An 18,197-nucleotide genomic window follows, 5' to 3' on the forward strand; every position below is an offset into this window, starting at 1 on the left:
CCTCAAAGCAAGCACAGCCTAATAACCATTAGTCCTCTAAAAACCTCAAAAAGCCTCATATGGTTTAACTCTTCCTTGGGCTGTAATAAAATTAAAAAGCCCAAATCAACTTCCTGGTGAATGAGTAAAAACTGGACTCTCTTGGCACAGTGAGGGCAAAGAGGACACATTTACCGGGTTTTCAGCTCACGTTGCTACTGAGTGTCTTGCTGGGTGCCGGGCACTGTTCTCAGTGCTGGGGATGCAGCAGCAAATAAATCCAAAAGGATCTTTGCCTTTATGAAGCCTATGTGTAGCAGAAGAAGAGAAGAGAAAAGAAAAAAGAAAAGAGAGGAAGGGAGAGAGGGAGGGAGGAAAAGAGAGAGGGAGGGAAGCAAAAAGAGAGGGAGCAAGAAAGGAAGGGAAGAAGGAAGGAAGGAAGGTGATGGAAGTTCTGGTGGGGAACCATAAAGTAGGTGAGGGGGAGAAACGTGCGTGAGAGCGAGTTACTCCACGCAGCCTCTCCTACTCCGCCCGTGTCTAATGGTGCAACCAGAAAAGGCCATCACAGTGCCGGATGCATCCCAACAGCACTCCTTCCCTGTCTCTGGAGATCATGGCTAACAGAGCTGCTCTTCTTGGAGTGGCTTGGAAGAACGACTTGAGTCTATTTGCTTTGAGAAAGACAGTGACACGGGGGACTAGGAAAGTTCCAGATGGGAGGCTTCTCCTACACGGATTGGTAATATCCTGTTATTGCTAAAGCTGTTTACCTTAGGAGGTCCAGACAATCTGGCAAGTACCCCACTGGGAGGAGGAATTGGACAGCTCTCCCTTTGCCGAGTCACTTACCAGTTCCACAAACACACCAAGTTGCATGCCAGATTCTTTGCCTGTGAACTCTCCACCCACAGAATTTCACTGCCATATGAAACTGAGTTTATAGGGGAGGGAAAGGCATGGGATAATAGCGTTTTGTAGGGCAGACACATCAGATCATGCTTCTGAGAACATTTGTTTTTAAACAGGCCTATATTCATGCAAACCAGGCTTCAGAGATTTTATTTTATGGTTTGAAATAAAAAGCCACTTTCACATTTATTATTTCATGATCATTTTTTATAAAGGACATTTAGGAAGCATATTGTAAACGGATCCCTCAACTGCCTTCAACGTGTTAAATTTCAGTTTCTTACTACGTCGTGAAATTGGTCTTCAGGCAGTTCCTTCGTATTTGTGCTTTGCTTTCCTTTATCTCATGACCTTCAACCCCTCACCCCCCCAGTCCCACAGTTGCACCCTGGGCCCTCTCATCCCCGGGAATTACTCCACCACTCATACCTTAAATCCAAGCAATCCTGCTTCGGGACCCGCACCTCTTATATTTCTAGAACCCGGAAACTTCTCTAGGCTTTCTTAGGGTTGCCGTAACAAAGGACCACATACTGGGTGTCTTCCAACAACAGAAATTATTTCCTTACAGTTGTGGAGGCTGGGAAGTCCCAGATGAAGATGAGGCACGTTTGATTTCTTCTGACGCTGCTCTCTCCTGGCTTAGTCAGGTTCTCCAGAGCAGAACCAATAGGGTATTTGTAGGTACAAGAGATTTGTTATAGGAATTGGCTCTTATAATTATGGAGGCCAAGAAGTCCCACAATTTGCTGTCTGCAAGCTGGAAAACCAGGACCGAGAACCAGAAGCTCCAATGTTTGAGGGCAAGAGTTGGACATTCCAGCTGAAAAAGAGAGCAGATTTAGCCTTCCTCCATGTTTTTGTTCTATTCAGGCCCCCAATGGACTGGATGGTGGATGGCCTCCTTGGTGAGGGGAATCTTGACTTACTTTACTGATTCAGTACTAACCAGAAACGCTTACACACACCGAGAAGTCATGTTTTACCAGCTATCTGGGCCTCACTTATCCCAGGCAAGTTGAGATGTAAAGTTAATTTTCACAGCTGCTTTTTTTGTCTTCACATGGTCCTTCTTCTATGTGTCTGTGCCATAGCTGCTCTCCTTAAGGGACGCCAGTCATATGGGACCAGAGCCCGTCCCATGACTTCATGTAAGCTTTATTACTTCCTTAAAGAAGCTGTCTCCAAATACAGTCACATTCTGAGGTACTGGGGGTAGGATCTGAACAAAGGAATCTGGGGGAACACAATTCATCCCATAACCTTCGTTCCTACCACATCAGGTCTCCACTTTATTGGGACATTCAGACCCTTGAGCCCATCCCCTTACATGTTCATTTCCTTCTCTGCACAGCGTAGGACTCTTGTCTTCCACTTCAGCGACCTTCCTAACAAAAGACATGATACCACCAGCCTTCTTCTGGTGACCTTCTAAGAAGACACAAATGTTGGCTCAATTCACCTGTTACATAACTGAACGAATGTGAATTTGCTCTTTGGTGAAGCACAGATAAGAGACTATGCCAGGTGGGATTGTCAGCTGAAGGAAACTTGATCAGATGCAAATAAGGAATCATGGGTAATAAATTCCAAAGCTGTAACTGCCCAGCTGTGGGTGAGTGGGTTTTTTTTTTTTCTTTTCAGCATAATAGTATTCATTGTTTTTGCACCACACCAGTGCTCCATGCAATACGTGCCCTCCTTAATACCTACCACCTGGTACCCCAACCTCCCACTCCCCTCCCCTTCAAAACCCTCAGGTTGTTTTTTAGAGTCCATAGTCTCTCATGGTTCACCTCCCCTTCCAATTTCCCTCAACTCCCTTCTCCTCTCCATCTCCCCTTGTCCTCCATGCTATTTGTTATGCTTCACAGATAAGTGAAACGATATGATAATTGACTCTCTCTGCTTGACTTATTTCACTCAGCATAATCTCTTCCAGTCCCGTCCATGTTGCTACAAAAGTTGGGTATTCATCCTTTCTGATGGAGGCATAAGACTCCATAGAGTATCTGGACCACATCTTCCTTATCCATTCGTCCGTTGAAGGGCATCTTGGTTCTTTCCACAGTTTGGCGACTGTGGCCATTGCTGCTATAAACACTGGGGTACAGATGGCCCTTCTTTTCACGACATCTGTATCTTTGGGGTAAATACCCAGTAGTGCAATTGCAGAGTCATAGGGAAGCTCTATTTTTAATTTCTTGAGGAATCTCCACACTATTCTCCAAAGTGGCTGCACCAACTTGCATTCCCACCAACAGTGTAAGAGGGTTCCCCTTTCTACACATCCCCTCCAACACATGTTGTTTCCTGTCTTGCTAATTTTGGCCATTCTAACTGGTGTAAGGTGGTATCTCAATGTGGTTTTAATTTGAACCTCCCTGATGGCTAGTGATGATGAACATTTTTTTCGTGTGTCTGATAGCCATTTGTATGTCTTCATTGGAGAAGTGTCTGCTCATATCTTCTGCCCATTTTTTGATGTGATTATCTGTTTTGTGTGTGTTGAGTTTCAGGAGTTCTGTATAGATCCTGGATATCAACCTTTTGTCTGTACTGTCATTTGCAAATATCTTCTCCCATTCTGTGGGTTGCCTCTTTGTTTTGTTGACTATTTTCTTTGCTGTGCAGAAGCTTTTGATCTTGATGAAGTCCCCAAAGTTCATTTTCGCTTTAGTCCTTTGCCTTTGGGGACATATCTTGAAAGAAGTTGCTGTGGCTGATATCAAAGAGATTACTGCCTATGTTCTCCTCTAAGATTCTGATGGATTCCTGTCTCACATTGAGGTCTTCTATCCATTTTGAGTTGATCTTTGTGTACAGTGTAAGAGAATGGTTGAGTTTCATTCTTCTACATATAGCTGTCCAGTTTTCCCAGCACCATTTATTGAAGAGACTGTCTTTTTTCTACTGTATATTCTTTCCCGCTTTGTCGAAGATTATTTGGCCATAGAGTTGAGGGTCCATATCTGGGCTCTCTACTCTGTTCCACTGGTCTATGTGTCTGTTTTTATGCCAGTACCATGCTGTCTTGGTGATCACAGCTTTTTTTTTTTTTTTGTAGTAAAGCTTGAAATCGTGTTTGATAACGTGTTGCTGCCAGTCTTCTTTTGTAGTTAGGATAAATATTCAGAAAGGGGAGTTTTGTCATCCCATGTAAAGGTGGGTATAAGGTCATGCATGCGTACCTGGGAAGCGCGTCCATACATGCATCGCATGTCGTGTCATTAACAAGGCAGTGTGTGTTCCTCTTTAGGCAGAGATTTTAACATTATGATGGGATTACTTTAATCTGTGCACACTCCATAATCCACCTGCACAGGTGTGAGTCTGTGGTCAAGCCCAAACTGGTCTAGCCACTGGAGCTTTCCCTGTTTGCACTAAAAGATAAGGTTAACATTTCTGTGAAGAAGTGAGGAGTCAGGGGGGTCTTGCTGGTGATCGTTTTAACCTCATTAACCCTGTGGGGCACAGTTTCAGTTGTATATCCCTTTTCGATCCTAAATCCTAGATGGACATTGCTTCTGGAGAAGAATCACACAAGTACACAGAAGGTGCTACAGCAGATGAACAAGTTACAGTCTAGTAGAGATGCGCACTCCTTCAAGCCAACTCACCTCCTGGGGCCCCAGGCAAGACAAGTAGATAGTTCCTGCCTCTACCACTTTCCCAAAGTTTCTCCCTACATCACTTGCCCCCTCATTCTCAACAGATGACTTTGCTCCCTATATCACAGAAAAAATAAATGCCATCATCCAAGAAACTGCTCAACACCATGTTCCAGATCCATAAACATTTGCTTCTAGTCCCTTTATCACCCCCAATCTATTTGATTTGGAATCTATTTGATTCCAAAACTCCTGTGTTCTGTTTCTCTCAGGGGGAGGAGGTAGCAGAAGTGGCAGGAGAAAAGGAAAAAGGTGTTATCAGATGGTTACTTCTAATCTGTAGCCAAGCATAAAAATAAAAACAAAATTTGTGTTCATGTTTTAATACAAAGTTTTACATTTATTTATTTTGTTTTAGGAGCTTTAATATAAAACCATATCCTATCCAGTGCTATTAAAATTATGTAGGTTTCTACACTGTATCGTATGCCTGAAGCTAATAAAACATTGAATGTTAGCTACGGCAGGATTACAATAGAAAACTTAATACCAAAATTTAAAAAATAAAATCATCAGGGACAAATAAAAAATATGTAGTTTCCTTCTTTCTTGAGAGGATATTATAAGATCTCAGGAAAGTTATGGGTCAAGCTTGAAAACTAAAACCTACCCCTAGGGGTTGAGCAGCAGTTGTGTGTGTGCCTGTGAAGCAGATATGGGCTGGGCGACGGCCCTCAAGCTGTTTTGTAGGGCCAAGATGGAAGCCTATCCCACTAGGTATCAACCATGTAGGATTTGGATAAGGATTCCAGGAGTCCCTGGCACATCCCATCAGGCCTTGCCTTCCTTTTAGGCTTTTTCCCAGCTCTTTGCTTCTTCTTAAACTCATTAAAAAAATCTTTCATGCTTCTGTTTGTTGGCTCCTTGTGTGCAGTTTTATGAGGCAATCACATAGGAACCACTTTTCTTTCGTACCACTGTCAGCTTCGAGCTGTCGAAATGGTAGAACTTAACTCGGCCATCACATTTGAAGCAGAGGAGAAAGTCAGGAAAGCTTAGCTACCAACTTGGAGAAGGTTTAGATCGTGCGTCTGATATTTTATGACTCACTCCTATTTTTCACAGTACAAATTTACCTTCTCAACCGAAAAAGATTCATTTCTAAGCATTCACTCTGCATTACTGCAAGTCTACATATTGCTAACATGAAAAATCTGGCAGTGTTTTCTAAGGTTGACTTCAGTATCTCTCACATGTTCACGTTTTTACTGACTTTCTTCATTCCCAAGCTTCTTTCCATCTATTCATTTTCCTTCAATACAGACCCAAGGGGTTTTATGTTCAAGTTCATGCTCAAGGCCACATTCCTATAAAGAGAGCATTTAAAACACCCAGAAATAATGTCTCAGATGGTTCTTCCACACCTGGTCATAGAAAAATCCCAGAATTCCATGTAGAGACTCCTCAGGTTAATCCCACGGCACCATCCCTAGTGCCTCTTCATGTCCAGAGGCCTTCCGTGTAATACCTCCCGTTACAACAACAGGGTGAGCTACACTGAAATGAATGAGGACTCTGATGTCTAGAGACTCGCTCATGGTCAGGTACATAGCTAGTGGGGAGAGTCAAGTCTACTAAATGAATATTTCTCCAGTTTGAACTTTATTGTAATTTTTTGTTTGTTAGTTGAAGTTTTTTTTAAAATTCCTTTTCAGTGTTCCAGAATTCATGGTTTATGCACCACTCCCAGTGCTCCATGCAATCCGTGCCCTCCTTAATACCCACCACCGGGCTCATCCATCCCCTGACCCCTCTCCCCTCCAAAACCCTCAGTGTGTTTCTCACAGTCCACAGTCTCTCATGCTTCGTCTCCCCCTCCGATTTCCCTCAACTCCCTTCTCCTCTCCATCTCCCCATGTCCTCCGGGTTATTCCTTATGCTCCACAAGTGAAACCATATGATAATTGACTCTCTCTGCTTGACGTATCTCACTCAGCATAATCTCCTCCAGTCCCATCCATGTTGATACAAAAGTTGGGTATTGTAATTTTTATTTTTCATCATGCTGATGTCTTTGCTTACCAGGTTGCTAACTGACAAAGACCCCCAAGACAATATCTAGAAAAGGTCTATCACCTTTTGTTGTAATCTAGACAGTTATCAGTTACGAGTCAGAGAGATGTTTTTCTTTCATATCCTTAGCCTTCTAGGGCAACTCTATGGGGAACAGAAGTGTATTAAGTACCTGTAGCCACGCTGCCTTCCGTCTATGTAATACAGCCAGAAATGGGTTAGGACCAAAGAGCTGAGGACCAAGGAAGGTCAGAAAGCAGAACTAGTACCAACCAAGATCTATTGTATACTTATCTGATGTTTTCACTTTCCCCAGCACTTGCTTCCCAGAAATCAACACAAACCATCTGATATTTTATTACTTCCCGCAGCACAGTGATACCAAGGACAGAGCCAGAGGGCTGCAGATTAGAAATCTGTTTTAAGGCCATCTAAGGAGATGATGCCCTCTTGTGATTTCCCCATTACAAAACATTATCCTAATTACATGCCTAACAGTCATAGTCATGAGACATTTCCCCACATACACGAGCACTTTGGCCTACTGACAGATATTCAATTTAAGAGAAGACAAGTAAAGAATTTATAAATAGTAAGACAAAAATTATAATATACTTGATGAGGGACTCTTCTTTTTACAGTGAAATTATGTCAGTTTCATTAATAGCAACAAAGTATCAAGGCTTGGCATTTAGCCCATTCTTGCATGGAGGAGGAGAAGGTGACCTTCCTACAACCAGGCTGACTCTGAAAGAGAGAGTTTAAGGAGCTGAACCCCAACAGGCTCAGCTCCTTACCCAAATGCCCCTGGGACTTTGTCTCTCACTTGATTTTCTTGGCTTTGCTAAAGGTGCAGACTCTCCTGCTTCCTCACATTTTCATTCCTGGTGGCTGCCCCACCATCCCCACAATATGCCGTCAACCACCACCAGTGCCTGTAACCTGACACGAGAGCAGAGGCAGCTCCGTCTATACAACTCACACACACTATGACCAGAAAAAATGCCCAAATGCCCGCCCTTTTATGAAGTCATGGCTTCATCTTTTTAGGAAAGAGAACACATTTTCTAAACAGCACGGTGAAATATTGTACCTAAAGGCTGGATGAATAAGGCACAATTTAAACTTGAATGAAGAGCCAACACATCCTAGAATCCTAGTCACCTCTTTATTTCCAACAGACAATTTGCTCCTCAATTTCCCATAGTAGTAGTGATCTTCCCAATGTCATTCTCTCCGGTCATATTATTACAAGGTCAAATCTGAAGGCATTTACAGAAACAGTAGTGCCTTTTGAAGATGGCACCAAGGAAGAAAACACTGACGCTATCATCTTTGCCACTGGTCAGTCCTTCTGTTTACTCTTCCTTGGGGAAGCCATCCTCAAAATCCACAGCGACAATCAGATCTCCCTCTACAAATATGTCGATCCCCCCTCCACAGTGGAAAAAACCACACGGCCATTATTGGCCTCCTTCAACCTCTGGGAGCCATCATGCCAATTATAGAGTTGCAAGCACACAGGGCTCCCAGGGTTTCCAAGGGTGAGAAGGGCTGGAGAACTCAAGAGCACAGCCTCCTGGCCATGACTGTGCCTCAGTTTCCTTTTCAGTGCTGCTTAACCTCTTGGTCTGAGCCTCCAAAACTCAGGTGACCTCACTGCTTTGCTTCCTTCTCCCAAAGTTAGCTACACCACTTGAAACATAATTCAGGTAGATCCACAATGATCCTTCACTAAGGTGGTTTGTAGGCAAAGTGCATTTAGCATATGTTAGTTCAGGTGATTCAGGCTTCCGGATAGGCTTGAGCAATTTCTACAGTTCATCAGGTATCACTCAATTTTTAATTCATTCTCTACACCGTAAGTACCAGATCCAGCCAATGCAGGTAAAGCTTCATCTCGTCCAGAATGTCTCATGTTCAGTTATACATTCGCAGCTATAAACAGTCATTTTACTACTCATAATCCCATTTCTACACCCTCACGCCCTCAGTTTGGGCTTCTCATTCCCACTAACTACATCCAAGTCATTCCGAATTTCATCTGTCTGGACTCTTCTATAGAACGCGAGGTCCAGAGTCTGATTTTGAAATCCAGCTGAAACAGAACAGGGGCTGGATTCAGGTTCCTCTGACCCTAACCACCAAACCCAGCAGTCTTTGACAGCTAAAACTCTACGCCCATTGAGCAGCATATGTTGCAGGAATGCAGAGGCAGAATGTTGACCCAGAAAAGGGACTTGACTACAAAGACCGGCAAAGACCAGACCAAACCAGTCCGCACCAAGATGGACCGCAGCACTGAAATTTCACCCACTTCTCCCTCATTATAACACTAAAAATCATGCCCATGGGTAGAGATTTAACATGCTAACTGGACATGCAATCCACGGGGAAGCATGACTTTTGGTGCCAATAAATCTCTGCTTCAACCTGCTTAACCACCACCCCTTGCCCACCAAGGCCTCTTCAAAGCTCTCCGGACCTCTCCCTGGGGAGCCAACCTGAGGGGCTGTATCTTTTAAGATTATTTCCATTATTGGGACGCCTGGGTGGCTCAGTTGGTTGGACGACTGCCTTCGGCTCAGGGCGTGATCCTGGAGTCCCGGGATCGAGTCCCGCATCAGGGTCCCAGCTCCATGGGGAGTCTGCTTCGCTCTCTGACCTTCTCCTCGCTCATGCTCTCTCTTCACTGTCTCTCTCTCTCAAATAAATAAATAAAATCTTTAAAAAAAAAAGATTATTTCCATTATTTAAAGTTTTTCAAATATGCCTTCAAATTAAATGATTAGATGAAAGAAGTTTGAGAGATGAAGATAGGACTTTGCAGAAGCCACAGTCCAAATGTTGGAAGAGACTGAACACCCATGACGTGAGCTCTCCTCTACTCTGACGCAGTTCACTTTGCTCCCTGCAAGCTCCTAACTCCTGTCACTACTCTCTAACAGTCTTTACGGTGTTTTTGTCCTACACCAAATGACACTTTTATTGACTACTTTTTGTTTCAAGGTCCTATGCTAGGCACGGGGATGTCACCAGAGTGTAAAATGTATTCCCTTCCTCTGAAGAGTTTAAAGGGTAATTGGAAAGACAAGACAAACAGGAAATTAAATAATAATGCAAGCGATAATAGTAACAGTGCAAAATAACAAGCAGGGCTGAACATGAAAAGTTGCCATGAAGTGGGAAAGAGAGAAAGCAATAGTACTTCTAACAACCTGGTTATGCCAGGCTCTGCACTGGGTAGTTTTATAGTTTAAGCTATCTTGATGGCAACATTATAGAACTCACGCTGTTTCTCTGAGTTTTGTCTATTCGAGGCTTCCAAATCTTGATTAGAATAGAAGACAGTCATGTAATGTAGGAATTTACTACTATAACGTATTTCTATCAAGTTGCTACGATTAATAGCCCCATCCCATGAAAGAGAAACTTACAGCTCATAGGCAATTTTTTTATTCTAGACTTTATGCAAGTCACATAATAATTTAAGAGTATCTCAACCCCACACTCTGGAGTAAGAACCAGACGGCCTTCCCTGTAGCTAAGTCAAGCACAGATAGAAGTAGCACTACCCAAAAAGATACGAAGCAGGGTGTTTATATGAATGTGCTGCTGCTCCCTACTAAGGAGCTGACCAAAGTAGCCAGACCCCGGAGCTCATGTAACCAAGGGTACCCAATCTAGCGTGGTCTGGGCAAGTTTATATGCTGGACTTTGCCAGTCCTTTAACTCAGCAGTTCTCCTGCCTGGGGAAGATTTTTGCTTTCTTTCCTTCCAGAGCTAGTGGGTGAGGTGAGATATTACAAGGGAAGTGATTAATTCCTGGACTTCACCCTTCATTTCTGACCCAGCAGGCTGAGGATGATGCCTCGTCATGGGAAACTGTTTTATGTTGCTTCATAATCCTTTCAAGTTACTCTTGGTGTTCACTGATGCTTAAGAACCTTTAATGCTCAAATGCATGTGTCAGGGAAAAACAGATTAGGTTTGGCTTCGGTATAAGCAATTAATAAAAGCCACATTTAGTGATTCACCACTTGATATCTCAGGCTACTTGCTTACTTCTACCACGAGTTACAACAGGCACGAGTTACAACCTAAGGAAGCTTCTCTTAAACAGAAGAGCATATTTTTTGTGCCCATATTTTCCCGACCAGCTGTGCTTTCTTTCCGAATGATCATGCTTTAGTGCTAAACGAGTGTGGTTCCAAAAGTACTCTCTGCTGAGTGACCTACGCTGCTGTTCCGAGTACATCGGCTGATCTCTCCCCGCGGCCGCCTTCTGCAGCAGTCTACGTCCCTGGTTTTCTGCCTGAAAAAGGGATTTGGAAATCTAATAACTTTCTCAAGTTCATGCAGCTTATACTCTCTGGAGCTGAGTTTCAAACCAGGTCTGTCAGAGTCGAAATCACTCTTCGTCGGTTTTTCCCTCTTGGTCGTCATTTTCTTTTCTGTCCACATCTTGAACCACATCGTATTACCCACAGGAATCTCTTAGTCTGATTCCTGGCCCTGAGGACTAAGGAAGTTGAACCTTGGTGCTAGGTGGATTTCTATCTAGACTTTCAGCTCATCTACCAGTCTTTGGATAATTCACTGGTTTGACACACCACTAAAAAGACTAACAAGTTTGCCGTTTGGTAACTTTGACTTTCATTATGGAGACTACGCTTAAATGTTGTCTAATGTTATTCATTCATCTCGTTCTTAATAATATTATGGCTCTGAGACCAATTCCCACATCCCCCTACACCATCAAGCAATTCTCCGGACCCCAGCTGGGAGTCCTACAATTCAGTTCTGACACTGTCTACCCAGAGATTGCATCAGATTCTATGGATTAAGAGTTCAGTCCAGCAAGGCTGTTGCCTTACCCACTTCAGATACCAGTGACAAGATTCTGTGACCAACTAGCTATAGCTTGGAGGTTCCTTTGACTCCCTCCTTGGGTTCAATTTATTTTCTAAACGGCTATAACTCAGGAACAGCCAGATGGAAGAGATGCATAGGTCAAGGTATGGGGAAAGGGTTGGGGCTTCCATGCCCCTCTTCACAAATGTCTACTTTTCACCAACCCAGAAACTCCCCAACCCGGTCCTTTTGGGCTTTGATGGAGTCATGAATTCATTAAGTCATTGGCTTTTGATAGGAACGTCCAGCCCCTCTCCCCTCCAAAGAGGCAGGAGGGTAAGACTGAAAGTTCCAACCCTCTTCAGCACCATGGCTGGCTCCTCTTGCAGCTCCCTGCCATTCTTAGGGGACTTGCGGAACCAAAGTTACTTCCTTGACATAACGAAAGATACCTTTACCATTCTCATCACTTCACAAATTTCAAGGGTTTTAGGAACCCTGTGCCAGGAATGAGGATGAAGACCAAATATATATTTCTTACTGTAAATAAAAAATGTATAAATGCTTGCTTTTTATTGTAAAGATGGATTTATATCCCAGAAATACAAAGTGTCCAATCGGAAAGAAAATATTTCTCTTACTGGACATTTTCCCCCTCCCCAGGTCTGATCAAACCCCTTAGCAAGGATGTCACAATGGTTGATATTATCAAGAAGGTGAAGGACGATGAGAACAAGTACAACAATATTTGTCCAAGTTTCATAACTTGGGTTTGACTGCAAGGAAGACTTCTAAAGGTATCATCTTTATTTACAACCTCTTCTGCTGTACTAGGTTTCTGATTCTAAAATTGGGTCCTATTTCTAAAGCTTCAGACCACTCAGTAAATAATCTGGTAAGAATATGTGTTTGCACTGGGCACTGTGCTAGGAATTGTATCAAGAAAAATCCAAAGAAGAATAGAAAACATGGCTCCTACACCCTGAAAAAAAATTATCCTCTGTTTTTGGAAATGAAATATCATTGTGCAATTACAATGATAATGGTAACAAAGGCATGACAGTGTCAAAATAAAATAAGATGGAGATCAGGCTTGAAGATCCCCAGAGCGGACAAAGAACTAAGCCACTTAAGTAAAACTTAATATAGCTTAGTTCATAGATGTAAATGCAATTTAACTTGGATTCTTCCTCGTAAATGTCTCTAAAAATCATAAATGAAATGTATCCTCGTCCTAAATGATATAAGATTATCACTTTTAACCAATCCCCTGCCATCCAGCAACTTCTATTGTAATAATCACTGTCACTATCATCATTGTAAGGGTTAAACAACTTCTTCATTTTCACTTTATAAGTCACCCCCATAACATAACGCCTCTGAGTTTTATACCACTTTTGGGTTGGAAGTCTCCCTGTTCAAGACTACTTTGTTTCTCACTCAATGAAATATTCATATCAGGTAAATCTCTCTGAATTTTCTTTTGACAATGGATAATCAGTACAGTGAGAGTTAAGATGTCAAAATAAGTGGGTGCTTCTTTGAGCCTAAGGAACCCCTTGGAATGAAAAGAAAAAAATCATTTTACTATAAAAATAGTCATCATATAGCATTAAGGAAGGCACATGTTATGATGAGCACTGGATGTTACACACAACTAATGAATCATTGAACACTACATCAAAACCTAATGATGTACTATATGTTGGCTAACTGAATATCATCATCATCATCATCATAAGCCATCATATCACAACTTTGACTTTTGTGGGCTTCGTCTTGTGGGCTTCAACCAGCAAAACCCACAGCGGCAGAAATAATGACTTGACACTACCAATCAAGAGAGGTGAGAGGGAGCTCCCTGACTCTCGTGGTTATTAATGCAAAGACTTTAGGTAATAAAGTAACATACGTCATGCAGCGCAGAGGACTAAGTGCAGAGCAGGAGGTTACAAGGTTCTTAAAGCAAACAAGGCAATTGATCATAAGCAATTCAGAGGGTAAGCTTTACTATTTCTGGATATAAGTTTTCCAGAGGAAAGGCAAAAGCAGGCAAAAATCCCCAAAGTTTGGTTGAGCCTGTATTAGATAAGCGAAGCATGTCCTGTTTTCCACAAGACAGAAAGCCGTTTTCTGCTAGAACTTATTAACCCATGATTGTATTCCCACAGACTCTTATCCCACCAGAAAATGTTAACTCCTGTGCTTAAACAGGGTACTTCTTGTTCTCTGATGCAAAGATCAAAGAACCTTTGAATCTCTTCTAACACCTTCAGAAGTCAAGCCAGAAAAACTAGTTCACAAACATACGAAGTTTCATAAAAACAAATGCGTGATAATCTTCAAACCCACTTGATTGATCTGTAGATAACCATCACGACAGAGTGATCTGTCATCATCACTACGACATTTCATCATTACACATAGCATTTTCATAAACTTCAAGCTTTCTCAAGCAACTTCAAAAGTTTTGTTTGTTTGTTTGTTTTTAAGTGATAACGTCTAAGGCTCTTCTGTGTTACTCCTTGGCCAGTAAGTGTTGGGTCTTCCCTTGACGGTATTCTGGGTTTGGAAGGGATGGTGAAATGGAAGGGTACTCATTTTAACGCTCACAGATGGTATCCTAAGTCTTAGAGACAGACCACTGTCGGCAGTCATTGAGGAGTACAGCTGCGAAAGTAACAACAAAGACCACTTAAATATAAGCTGCATGAGGGAATGTATCCTTAATACTCAGAACATTACCTGGCACCATCAGGCATTCATTTACTAGATTAATGACTGAAGAATATGGACGGATGGAGCTGAAGCTGCAAGTGAAAGGCATCGTGCACATTCTCCTCGGTCATCAGTTCCCACCAGCTCCACGACCCTTATCCATTTGCTGTTTTGCTTATTTAATGTCATACAACTCAACACACTGGGGAGAGTGTGTGTGTGTGTGTGTATAATAGTGAAATTACCTTCTATGTGCCTGTCTCCTCTGCTAGACTCTGTACTCTGTGTCTTATAAATCTTTGTATCTTTAGTAACTAACTCAATACCTGACACAATGTAACAATTATGAAATACTTCTGTTGAATTAGTCAACTACAATTTGAATAAATCTATTAATATTCTTCACAATTTTTTTTTGCCCAAAAATAAAATAAGTGGGTTGATCTGTAAGTGGTTCTCAGCAAGCCACAACGGGGTACTTCCACACAGGGGCATCCTGAGACATACGGGGACAGTTTTCTGTTTTTCTAATGCCAGCAAGGCATCACTGGTTCTTACAGACCAGGTACCAGGGGAGCTAAATCCACAGGAATCACTAGTCTAGTCCCACACATTGAAGAATTACCCTGCTCAAACTGCCAGGGAGACCATTCAGAATTTGATTCCCTAAAGTCCTTTCTAGTTCTAAAACTCTATGATGCTAAGTGGAAAATACATTTTAAACATTATTGTATCAAAACGCAGACATGAATATCAAGCTAACATCACCTAGTGAGGCTCTTGCTTTGCTTCCGATTTGCCTTGAGCTGTGTTTCTGGCTGACACGTTGCTCTCAGGTACAGCATGTGGACTGCATGAACAAAAAGGCCAGTTTTTCTAGAGTGAACCCGAAACTACTATCCCGGTTCCTCATGGATCCCAAAGTAGCCCAGGGAATCTTTTCTGGCCCTTATGCACCAATGCAGTTCCAGCTGATAGGATCTGGGAAACTGAATAGGGCCAAAAGACTCTTTAATCCACCCCCCAAAAAATCTATCAAACCCCCTAAGACAAGGGATCTTCCTCAAATGAGTCATTAAAGTGACCTTGTTTATTCCCTAAGTCTCCCGCTCCAGAAGGAAGGTTCTGGTAAGCACTGCCATTTTCCTGTTGACTTAACTTGTTTGTAACTTGTGTAAAATAAGCTCTTCCTCACCTCATTCCCTTAATCACAGCCCTTTCCTGAGACAGCAGAACAGTGACCTTGCCCTTTTGTAAAGGAGCACGGGGTGGAGGGACGGATAACTGGGAGCCTAGGGCTCGCTCTAACTTTTAAGTCCATGTTTGTCATCAGTTCATCCAAGGGTCAAAATCACAGTGATTCACAGCCAAACTGTGTTTCACACTCCTGTGGCAATTTTCACCTGTTTGCTAGCTCCAGGATGAAACGGACAATCTTTTTCCTAAGTTCTAGAACATATCATTTTATTTTTTTTTCCTCAGCAGAGTATTTTCACTTCGTTTTATTTTCTAAATGTTTTTGATTGAGTGATTGATTTTGTCCTAGTTCTCTCATCCATTCACATGATTACGTCACAAGATAAAGCGTATACCAACTTGGTGTATGTCCATTCCTATTTTTCTCCCTAATCGCAGTCTATTACAGATTACTTGAGTGATGGTACGTGTGTTATGTCCATATAGATGCAGAATTTTAAAAAATCATTGTTTATCTTTGAAGTTAGGATCATATCATGGGCACTTTTCTATGCCATGCTTTTTTTTTTCCTTTCTAATACTTTATGGGGTATTTTTCTAAGCCATCTGTTACAGCTCTAATTCACACTTTTTGGTACCTGCAAAACATCTCATGGAAGGGATGGAATAATTTGTCCAACTCTCAGACAAAGAACATCCACTCTATCCCCAGTTTTTTGACACTTCGAACAACACAGAAATAGACTTCTTTCTGTAATATGTAGAAACATGCTTGTATTTTGATTTTTGTAAGGTAGATACCCAGGAATAAAACTGCTACATCAAACAGTATAGATATTTTTTCTTTAATAAGAAAACTGGGAGCACGTTATCATCATCACTATCCTCATGATTTAAGTTAACAAATGATAAGTCCACAAAAGGAAATGTTTTATATAATTTTAAATCACTGATCCAGGACCCACAGATATATAACACAGATAGAAGACCCACGAAAAACACATCTTTGGAAACGAACACAACACTCCTTTGGATATGAAACTTAAACTATAGAATACTTCCTAAGTTTGTGGCAGGAAATGCAATGAACTGTCTCAGCCTAACTCAGCAGCGCCTGTACAAGGCGTCCCTCTTGAGACGTTAGCTTCAGAATGGGCACACTGAAGGGACTGCACCTTTGTTGTGCTCTGCAGGAACACCGGGGATCTGGTCTGCATTTTCAAAGGCCGCTGTCATTTCATACAAACCCTCCAGCCATTAAGAATTGCCAGACAGGACAACAGAGTGTCACAAGAGTTAACCACCCCATCTCTTGTAAGTCAATTAGAAGACAAAACCAAACCCAAAATGTCTTCAAAATCCATGCTTCTCTCCTAGGAAGAGGTAGAGAGACTGATGGGACAAGATATGCATCATTTTTACCAAATGGCAGATGTAGATTTGATCTGCATGGCCGGTCGTCCGGTGGAGGAGACGCTGCTCTTGCTGTCCCTGCAGACCTGCAGCGAGTTACAGCTGTGGGCAAGCCAGCAGCCTGCTCTCTCCACAGCGCCACTACAGAAGACTTGAACACATGAAGACATGAACCACTGTATTATTCAGCAGTGCCCTCTAGGGTCATCACCCAAGAAGCAAGGTGCAACCTCACTCAGTAGGAAACATGTGTAGGATAATTTAACACAATCTGACATGCTTACACAATCCTACCCGCTCTCTCCAAACAAGATGTTTTAGCTCCAATCTGTTTCACCTTAGCTACTACTCCAAGACTTCATATGTCAAAACAAAAAAGCATAACATTATGACCTCTAAGCCACTGCTTATTCTGGATTCTAGTAGCAGGACTTTTAAAACTAGCATGAATTGGGGCTCAATCAGTTGAGCATGCCTTTATTATTGTTGGCCAAGTAGAATTGACCTATATTTTCTTCTTATCCTGGTGATCATACCACTTACAAGTTTAACTGAATGTAACCTTCTTAAATTATGAGCCCTTGTGGTGTATTTATTACTCTTCCAAACCATAAATGGAGACAAATTTCTCCCTAGGACCATCAAGGAAGGAGCCCTCAGCTCCCCCATCAGCACCCAGAGCTGAAATTCTACTTAAACTATTCCTTATATTGTTATATGAAAACAAAAATCATTATTGTCATATGCTAACTCAATATTGAGGGACAAAATTAAAAATTAACCCACTATATATATCATGTATTATATGATCTACAACATACTATTTTATTAGTGAATACTGGTTTAATTATACATAATACTATATACAATTATACATTAAGCTAGTTGCCCCATTCACCTAAGCATGTACATTAAACTCTTCAACTTACTTAACCCACTGAGCCACCCAGGCGCCCCATAAACTCTTCAACTTACTTAATACATATGATGGTGTAGCCTATGTGAAACCCCAGACCACATGAATAGTCTATACCACATACCATCATTAATATCATATAGGACATCACATTACTGATTATCCATAGCACAAGTTAATCAAATTAATCCTTGTCACTCTGTTTATCATAGCAATTATCTTCCCTTAATCACCAAGCTTTGAGAAACTAGCAACCTACAGGTTATACACTTCTTTCCTCTCCGGCCCTATAATATGTGTGTATGGGGTGGGGAACGTTTAATGGGAAACTATACCTGGCATCTGGTTCTTACTTCAGGACCATCCAACCTAAAATTGTCCATCCATTCCCTTAAATAAGACATCCCAATGGACTGACTGATCAGCTCATGCTCAAACACGAGGTTGGTACCACGCATATGGCATTTTTTAATTTGGGGGGATACTGTGACTCATCTATAGCCATCAAAGGTCCTAACATAGGT

The sequence above is a fragment of the Neovison vison genome, chromosome 10 (assembly GCF_020171115.1).
Source record: "Neovison vison isolate M4711 chromosome 10, ASM_NN_V1, whole genome shotgun sequence".
In the NCBI taxonomy this organism is placed as follows: domain Eukaryota; kingdom Metazoa; phylum Chordata; class Mammalia; order Carnivora; family Mustelidae; genus Neogale; species Neogale vison.